The sequence below is a fragment of the Haliotis rufescens genome, unplaced genomic scaffold (assembly GCF_023055435.1).
Source record: "Haliotis rufescens isolate VD_foot unplaced genomic scaffold, xgHalRufe1.0.p SCAF_11, whole genome shotgun sequence".
In the NCBI taxonomy this organism is placed as follows: Eukaryota; Metazoa; Mollusca; class Gastropoda; order Lepetellida; family Haliotidae; genus Haliotis; species Haliotis rufescens.
In genome coordinates, this window is record NW_025963791.1 from 12,367,407 (window position 1) to 12,376,778 (window position 9,372).

Genomic DNA, 9,372 nt, shown 5'->3' on the forward strand with positions numbered 1-9,372 from the left:
TAAACTAACTGTTTGTGTCAACAGTTGAATTATAGGAAAAGGTTTAGGAGGGAGTGGTATTAAACGTAAGGCAAAAAACACGCAAACCTTCATTCAAGAGCATTCAACTCCTATATGTCATTATGAGAACGGTAAGGCAATTATGATTACAACACCAACCGAATATAAGCTACCTGATGCCAAGATAATATCATGTCAACTTTGTCAAGTGTTATAAATGCATTTGGAATCAGTAAATATTATCATGATGGTTACGCAAATTAATCCTGTTTGAACTGACCTGTTCCCATGGACCTCTCTGTTCTATTGACTCAGTGATAATGTGCATTTCCTTCAGATCGTGTGTATTTAGGTCGGTCACTGATGAATTATAAGTAGTGTAATATTGTGGATGTAGCTTAATGCAAACATTTCTCACCCACTCACGATAAATATTCTGCTCTCGCTGTACATGCAGGTCCTTAGCTCTAAAGTAGTCCTCATGATTTCTCAGTTAAGCAGTTTATAAACAGACATCCCTCAAACGAGCGCGTTTAGCATTAGCCTGCTCAGGATAGGTTTCCGTGTGTTCATGGCATTATTGTGTATAACTGGTTACCCTAGAATGGCCCAGTGGTCTAATTTACAAACACCAACTCACTTAATTTGTACTGTCGTTTCCGATCTATAATCCCTTGTGATGTTTCAGATGTCAATTAGATTAGATTAGATGTCAGTAGCTTAGTTCTAACTGGCTGTGCTTTATGTTATGGGAAGAATGTTCAGGAATACTGATGTTTTCAAATAAGAACACATCTATGTTGTACCCATTGAAGAACTTTGCTTTGTATCTTTTAAGTGTTTCTCTACATATAATGTACATTTCCTCTGATCCATGTGACTGAGTCATGAATTGGCTTTATTGAAACAGGTTAAAAATGTTCATTATATCACTGGTTGTTTCTCGGGATACTTCTTTATCTGAACACGTTTGGGGCCAGCAACGTGTTGTAGACAATCTACAAAATGCACAAACATCCGGTCTAAGTCAGAAAACAGAATGCTCAGGAGGCTCAGTTTCTACAACACAGCCCATCACCTTGTCACAAGTACTAGTACCATTAGGGAAAGAAGGAAATTCCTGCATAAGCGATTCCAGTGCATTTGTCAACAAACTCAAAGAAGCCAAGCTCACAAGCCGCATAGGCGGCTACGATGTAGTAACCTTATTCACCAACATACCTTTACAAGAAGCACTCCAAATCCTTCACAGCGATTTACAGACCCGTATTGACTAGTTAGATCCTTCCTTTTCCATAGACAGCATCACACAGTTTACTGCCTCCTGTTTCACCACCTCGTACTTCACATGGAATGGCAAGATCTATCAGCAGATACATAGCCTATATAACCATAATGGGTTCTACCGTGTCCCTATTCATTACAGAAATCTTTATGACGAACTTTAAAGAAACTGCCTTGATATCCTCCCCCTTCCAACCTTTATGCTGGTACAAAAAAGAAGATGACACTTTCGCAACCTTAGACAAAGACCAGGACCCCGAAACCCTACTGGACCACCTAAATCTACAACACCAAAGAATCAAGTTCATCATGGAAGCAGAAACCCACACCCAATTACCCTTCCACGATGTACAATTCGGCAACAGTCATACCGCAGGCCACTCACATGGACCAGTACATTCACTACATGTCACACAACCTTCCCCAGATAAAAAAAAGAAGCTATAATTGCTACCCTCACCCGACGAGCCATAGCCATCTGCAATCAGGACAGTCTCAGTATTTTAAACATTCTTCCATCGCCCTCAATGGATAGCCCAAACATCTGGTGGAAACAAACATAAGGAAAACCCAAGAAACCCAGTAAAAAAATCCCGTTTCCAAGTCCAAACCAGCACCATCACGAATCCTTGTCAGCATTCCATAGCAAGGCCCTGCCAGTCACCAGATCAGCAAAACAGCCAACATAGACGTCACCTTTACTTCCGACAGGACACTGTAAAACATGGTACACGCCACCGGTAAAGGTCTCACCCAGTCCACCAAAAGGATGTGCATATGAGATATCATGCAACCTAGGACACAAATACATTTGAGAGACGCCTCATAGCCACCAGAATGAAAGAACACAAGATTTCTGTTAAAAAATTTGACATGAACTGTCTTTCTGAACATCTCATCAAAACTAATGGCCAGAAACCAAGACACTCCATACCAACATCAATCACTGGAAAAAGAGGAAACTTCAATAAAGCATCGAAATAAAAAATAAAGAAGCCAGCCATCAACAGAGATCAGGGTGTCAACCTACCCAGTGTGTTTTTCGCTGTGCTGTAATCACATCATCTACCACAATGGATATTTTGATTACCTTATTACTTGTGTCACAAAAGCCAGATCCTTGTCACCACTACACCTTCTGTTAATCACATCGGCTTCGTCAGTATAATGTTATCTTTATCCTATACCATCGGCTTCGTCAATACATTGATATCTTAGCACACTGATACAATGTCACTGGCTTTGTCATATGTTGTTATCTTTGTACACTAATCCTATCCCATCGACTTCGTCATTACATTGTAGCTTAGCAGATTCATCCAATACCATTGGCTTTGTCATTTCTTGTTATCTTTGTACATTAATCCTACCCCATCACCTTCGTCATAACCTTGATATCTTAGTACATTGTTTCAATACTTTGTCATATGTTGTTATCTTTGTACATTAATCCTACCCCATCACCTTCGTCATATATATATATATATATATATATATATATATATATATATATATATATATATATATATATATATATAGTGAAATTCAGAGTTGCAAAATGATATGAAGAAAGTTTATCCAAATATATATGTGTGTGTGTGTGTGTGTGTGTGTGTGTGTGTGTGTGTGTGTGTGTGTGTGTGTGAGCCGCAAATCCCATTACCTGTCCTCATTATCTTAATGTACTTACGCATATATTGATTTTGCTTTATCTTAAAATCTCATACCTTTTAAAGATTTTTGAGCACGGCCATGATAAAATCTATTTTGATGCAGACTTTGAATGTTCATCATCTATGACTCGGGATTCAAGGAGCAATCAGCAAATGGAACCATGCCATTATATGCTACATTTATGTAACACCCACAGACCTGAAAAAATCTTTCACATTTTATCTGTATCAATATACATTTAGGACTTGTTATTCAATGAACATAAGTCCATAAACCGGAATATAGCAGATGGCTTGGACAATATGCTTTTTAGAATACAAGTTAATGTTATATATCCCAAATACATCAACTATATATATTACATCTACCCATAAATGTAAAACGGTCAGACGCTATAACTTTCATATATCTGGACACGTGCATTTTAGTGATGCCAAAATATGATTGGATAGATGAATTAGTATGGCGCCATACTGATGCACTATTGATATGACGACAGTGTACAGAATAAGCAACATGCACTGCGGGTTATATTAACTCTCCTCTTGAATGGATGAGTAGAAGCTCTGAGTTGTAATTCATCGTAGCTCGTTCGTAATAAGCCTTATATTCAACGGGGTACACTATAGTAGCTAATAACAAAATAACTTGACATTTAAATAATGAAAAACATTTTTTATTTCCATGTTAAACTTTGAACACTATCACTATTGTACAGGACAGTACTAGTGTAAATATTAATAGTAAAGACTAATAGCTAAAGCCTGGTTTGAATCACTGACGTAAAGCATAATGTTTCCACAAATAATGGACAAGATAGGGTAGACAAGTCTGAGATTATTTTGTTCCATTTGTCAGATTTACTAATTTTATTGTGGCATGCGATAAACATCATTCCAAAAAAGGTTAGGCGTTTCGTGTGCAGAAAAAAATACAGCTTGTCCCCAATAAAACACCAGCCACTTCCCTCTGACCTAAATATTGCCTTGAAGTGCTAAATAATATCACATACATGTATGTCTCTCTTGATAACGTTATTATTGAATATAAATATGTGGGTGACATGCTCGATGACTGGCCGACTACGTGCTTTCGTTCCCCGACCATGTGGATCGTTGCTCATCTATTTTAGTCAATGGTGTGTCCGGCCCAGATTCGATTAATTGATATGGAATCATATAAAGGAATGATTATTAGATTGGTTAGCAAGTTGCAGAAGTGATCGTAGAACGAGTTTTTGTTAGTTGAGTTTCATCCAACCCGAGGCAAAGATGGCTTACGTCTCACTGGGGTTACAAATGTACGACCATAGCACGTGATTTAGGCTATGACATCGCTATGGTTCGCCTCAACGAATACTAAAATAATTATGCTCTATACCGTTGAAAATATATTACAGAAAATAAAATGTTGCAAGATGTTTTTTCTTTTAATATTTAGGCTCCTACCTTTATTTATTTACATTCCAGCCAATATCATCTTTCAGAAGGTTAAAGTAGCAACTAAATACAAACATACTTTACATGGCATAAGAATGTGAAGTGTGATGGATGTGCAACGAATTGACAAACAAGAACATTTACAATATTCTACCCCAAACTGTTGGATCAATTTCATATTTTCAGTCCGTAATTCGTAAAAGATGTCTCTGTCGCCTTCTCGACTAAAACACTCACACAAATCTTTCTTCTGTCCATCAACCATTGTGTTCTGGAATAATCTGCCAATAAGGAACATAATTCTAAATATATATGTTAGACTTCTATCAACAATAAACTCATGTGTGCACCTTTATATATTTCCAAAAATGGGCTGGGTAAATGTAATTATTCACACAAAGTTACGATACAATGATAGACAGCTTCATTGTGATGTATTTAAAGTTTGCTCAAGAACGATATGGTGAATGTAAAAATAAAGTCAAATACAAAACGATTCGCCTGAGATGTTGATGCTTTGATTTATCCATGTTTTAATGTGGTAATATTTATAGAATAACCCACGAGGTACGAGTGATTATGGAAAATATGTCACGAGTGAAATTAATATTTTAAGTTCCGAGCTTTAGCGAGGAACTTAAAACATTAATTTCACGAGTTGGTTATTCTATTTATTACCAATATTCATATTAAAGACATGTTTCAAGAAAAAAACAATCAACTGTCGCCGATCAAGAATCAGCTGTTTTGTATCAGTCCGCGTGTGAAAAAACACTGTCCACTCATTCCAACCGCATTACTCAATTAACGTGTTGTTACGCGTGAAAAATATAGTTCTGTTAAAAAATTGAAAGATCACATTATTGCAGTTATATTTCTAACCGATTTACACAGCGTACACTATCTAGCATTGATAAAGAAGACAGGTTTCCAAAACGGATCATCAGGTTTTTTTAATCGAAGCTTGTTTTTGACAAGATCTCGTCACTGACAGACAGCCCCCGTCGTGCATCGGCAGATACATGCATTTCACATTGAGAAGAGGAAACACGGAAAACCTGTCAACTATTTTATGTGTCATTTGACAAAAATGCCAAAACCTATAACAACAACATAGCCGGAATGTACAGAAGTCTTGTTTGTTTGAGAAAAGTTACGAAAAGAAGGTAAACTTTGAAAAGTACGATTGCTGTCACAGTGTCGGAATGAATGACCCGACTTGACCCAGATATGAGACAGCCGAAACCAGGAATGACAAGAGAACCGGCGTTACAGTTTAATCCGGACAAGTTTAATGAACATGGTGTGTGATTTGAGACAAGTGTCACTGGTGGGAAACATGTGCATGTGGGATTTCAGGAGGATTTGTCAAACGCGGAGTGAACACAGTCAGATGACGGGAGTTGATATTTTGATGTGATAATCATTCATAATGGTCGAATACCTGTTTATAGACAAACACGGTATCTGGAGACTTGGTTCTCAGCTGTCCGCATTCACGGAGTTCATTTAGTTCAATATCGGACACATGATCAGCTCGCTGAGGTAAGTTTTCTTTTCCTTGTATTCTTAATTATTTTTGTTTTGATTTCAAAACCTCTCCGAGTTCAGCAAAGTGCATCGATTTCGCAACCAGATGCTGGTAATCATGTCGCTATAAGGTAACACTCTATGCTACCCTTGATCTCCTTCAAAGTAGACAGTTCGAATTCTGAACTGTCTGATGTGCATGCCGAAATGATAAATCTGCAAATAATAATGTTTAGTTGCACCTTTCCTGTGTCATTAACCCTCATAGCCATATGGTCCCCGGACGTCAGTCAGCCTGCATACCGCTCAGCGCCGTACTTTGCAGACGTCACGGTTGCAGACGTCGCGGTTTCTTCACACAACGTTACACAATTTTACGAAATAGTGTCTCTTTATTATGTCTTTCGGGAAGTCTAAATGTTGTTACAAAATGAATTTGTTTTTATTCTCATGCCATCGTTGAAAGTGTGAGTAGTCATATTCTTCGTGTTTTTCTTATCTGTATACATTTGTATACTAATTAAGTTCATGTCAACTTGTCAAGTTTAGTCTTTTTCATTGTGTTTTCATTTTCATTGGCAGTTATCGATGTCATCATCGTTCACAAAGGCAAACTTGTCTATACAAAGTCCGGTCTTTGGATTCGGGTGGTCGAAAAATTCATCAAACAGCAAGCCCTCTAACACAGACGCAAACCAGGACATGGTGGTGATGATCTTGGCGCCTTAGAAACAGTTTCTGGCAACATCACAATCTGAATCTTAAGCTTGGAACTTCAATCTGGCCATATGCAGTTTTGACAACAAAGACATTAAATGAGTTCAGAGGTTGAATTATACGAATAACTTTTCATGTCAGTCAGATCTCCGTCCGCTTTAACGAGGTCATTTACTTTGACAGGTCTCAAATGGCCAGCCATGTTTGTTTACAAACGGGGACATAGTTTTGGTTTTTACAGTAAAATGAAAATCATGTGAAATAAATGAAAAAAAATGATAATGTGAAATCATGTTGTTAATATGAAACTATGTGTCTTGTCTTAAAAATTCGAATCAGTGAGATTGTAGCACGTAAAACATCTGAAGGGAAAGGCGTGGATTTGTGAATGAATGGGATGAGAAAAAAATAGTTCCGTTGTCCAATGAAAATTGATCTTTGTTCACCTGACCAATCAGCTTCGAGAATCACTAATTGCACACTGTGCAAATATCAAAAAGTTATTACACTGCATATTTGAGCCCATATTGGTAATCAAGTGTTGTAAGTTTATCTGTAGTTATTGTCAGTGGCAATAAATGACTGAAACGCTCGTAACATTTCGAGATCTTCCGTGGCAGCACTTCTGGAAAAACAGGACACACTTAATAGTTAGAAAAGTTTCCGGATGGGACCGTTTCTACAAGGTTGGCTGTGCCTATATATAATAGCCACAAGATGCCGATTCGAGGCCTATGAAAACACCTATGTTTTGCCAGCTTCCAAGACTATTCCGGAACAGAGACAGGCCTGTTTCAGGACAGCTGACAGTGACACATTCTGTTCATGCGTGAGTGCACTGACATATGTTATTGGGACTGTAACTTATTGCTGCTTCCATTTATTTGACCCATTGTATTGGCTTTTGTGATTTTAAACCTAAACTGTGTGTCTCAATATAATTTCTTGTGTGGTCATGTCTTGACGATCCGATTTTTGGGTGAACAGTTGCTTTTTAATTTGGACATCACCTCAAAACCATGTGTTTACCTTTGTCCAATTCGAGTAAATATATTTTACAATCAACTTTCCATCTTTTCTTCTCTTCTTTGATCGTATTGAAATATCTGGTACAAGTATCAACATCAATCGAAGAGGGCTTTGTAACTTATTCACAATCCAACTTTATCCAATAATTTACTATGTAATACGGGTCGTTTTTCCTCAGTTTAAAAAATATGCGTTTTTGTCCTTTTTGCCCCACATTTATTGAAAACGAATACCATTTTATGCTTATCTGTCCATGTTATGAATCGCTCAGAACAAAATATTTCCAAGGTTTACCCCAAAACATCAATACACTAATCAAGCTCCTCCGTTTTGATGAAATATCTAACGAGCAACAAAAGAATAGTATTACTATCCTATACATTAATTATGGTTTACGACTTCGCAACCGTCTTTGTACAAATGATGTTTAATTATTCTTGAGGTGATTTGCCTTTATTAATCAAATGCTTTAATCTCTTCTTGTTTTGTTGTGATGCGATTTATTTTTCACAAAAGTGTTCCTATGCACATCTCTGTGCATATAAGTCTGAATGTTTATACTTGTACATCTACAGAATTGTGTATATATAATATTATTGTATGTATATGGGCCTGTGGCCTGAATACAATAAATGATTATGATGATAATGATGATTATGAACTTGTGTGAATAAAAGATACTATCTCTATACAGATGGCTGTGATATAGTTGGTATATTTCGTTAAAAACATTTATTCAAGAACTGGATAGGCAGGATCTATCCTACGATATTTCGAGGCTGCCGATACTATTGTTTAATCAAGCAGAGAGCTGACATTTTCAGATACAACTGTTCCAGTCACGAACGAGGGTGGACCGCCTCCGTGGTCTAGTGGTAGAGCGTCCGCGCGGAGAGCGAAAGGTCCGGGGTTCGATCCCCGACCGCGTCATACCAAAAGACGTTAAAAGATGGTACTTGTTGTTACCCTGTCTGGCGCTCGGCATTTAGGGGCTAAAACAAGGACTGGTCGGCTCGGAGTCAGTATACTGTGTCTGAGTGGGGTATTCATGTTAAACTGCGGCATGGTATCTCAGTGAGCTAGCACTATAAATCGGCATCAGTCCGGACTAGTACAAGCAGCCACACACATACATACACGTGCATGCACGTCGATATATAAGTGCAATAATCTTGGACGCGACGTTAAACCCAATTTCACCTCACCTCACCTCACCTCACGAACGAGGGTGAACATCCAATGTGTTGTGATGGAGTATGGCGTAAGAGATTCAGTTCATGCAAGAGAAACGTTCAAGCACACTATGTCACATAGCTCGTTGCTTAGCACCAATTTCCACTGTGAGGAATAAAGACGTATATATAATCAAATCATGTTTCTATGCATAATACGTATGTACTGCAGGAAAAACACATTATACGATCGGAGTCATACAATGGACTCTGTTTTAGCAAATATTCCTAGAAATGGATCTGTCGCTTTTATTTGAAATGTGGCATTTCCATTTGTTATCTGTTTTGTTCTTTTGGGCAGTTTTGAAACTTCTCCCTTCACTCTTTGCTAAATTAAATCCATCTCCTCATCTTGACATCTCTGCTCAGAACAGATGGTATCAATTGTAAAAAAAATGAAGCTGCACTATCTGAAACATAATACATTGTGGCACAAGTTCTAATCAGAAGATTCAGAAATGCTAAGG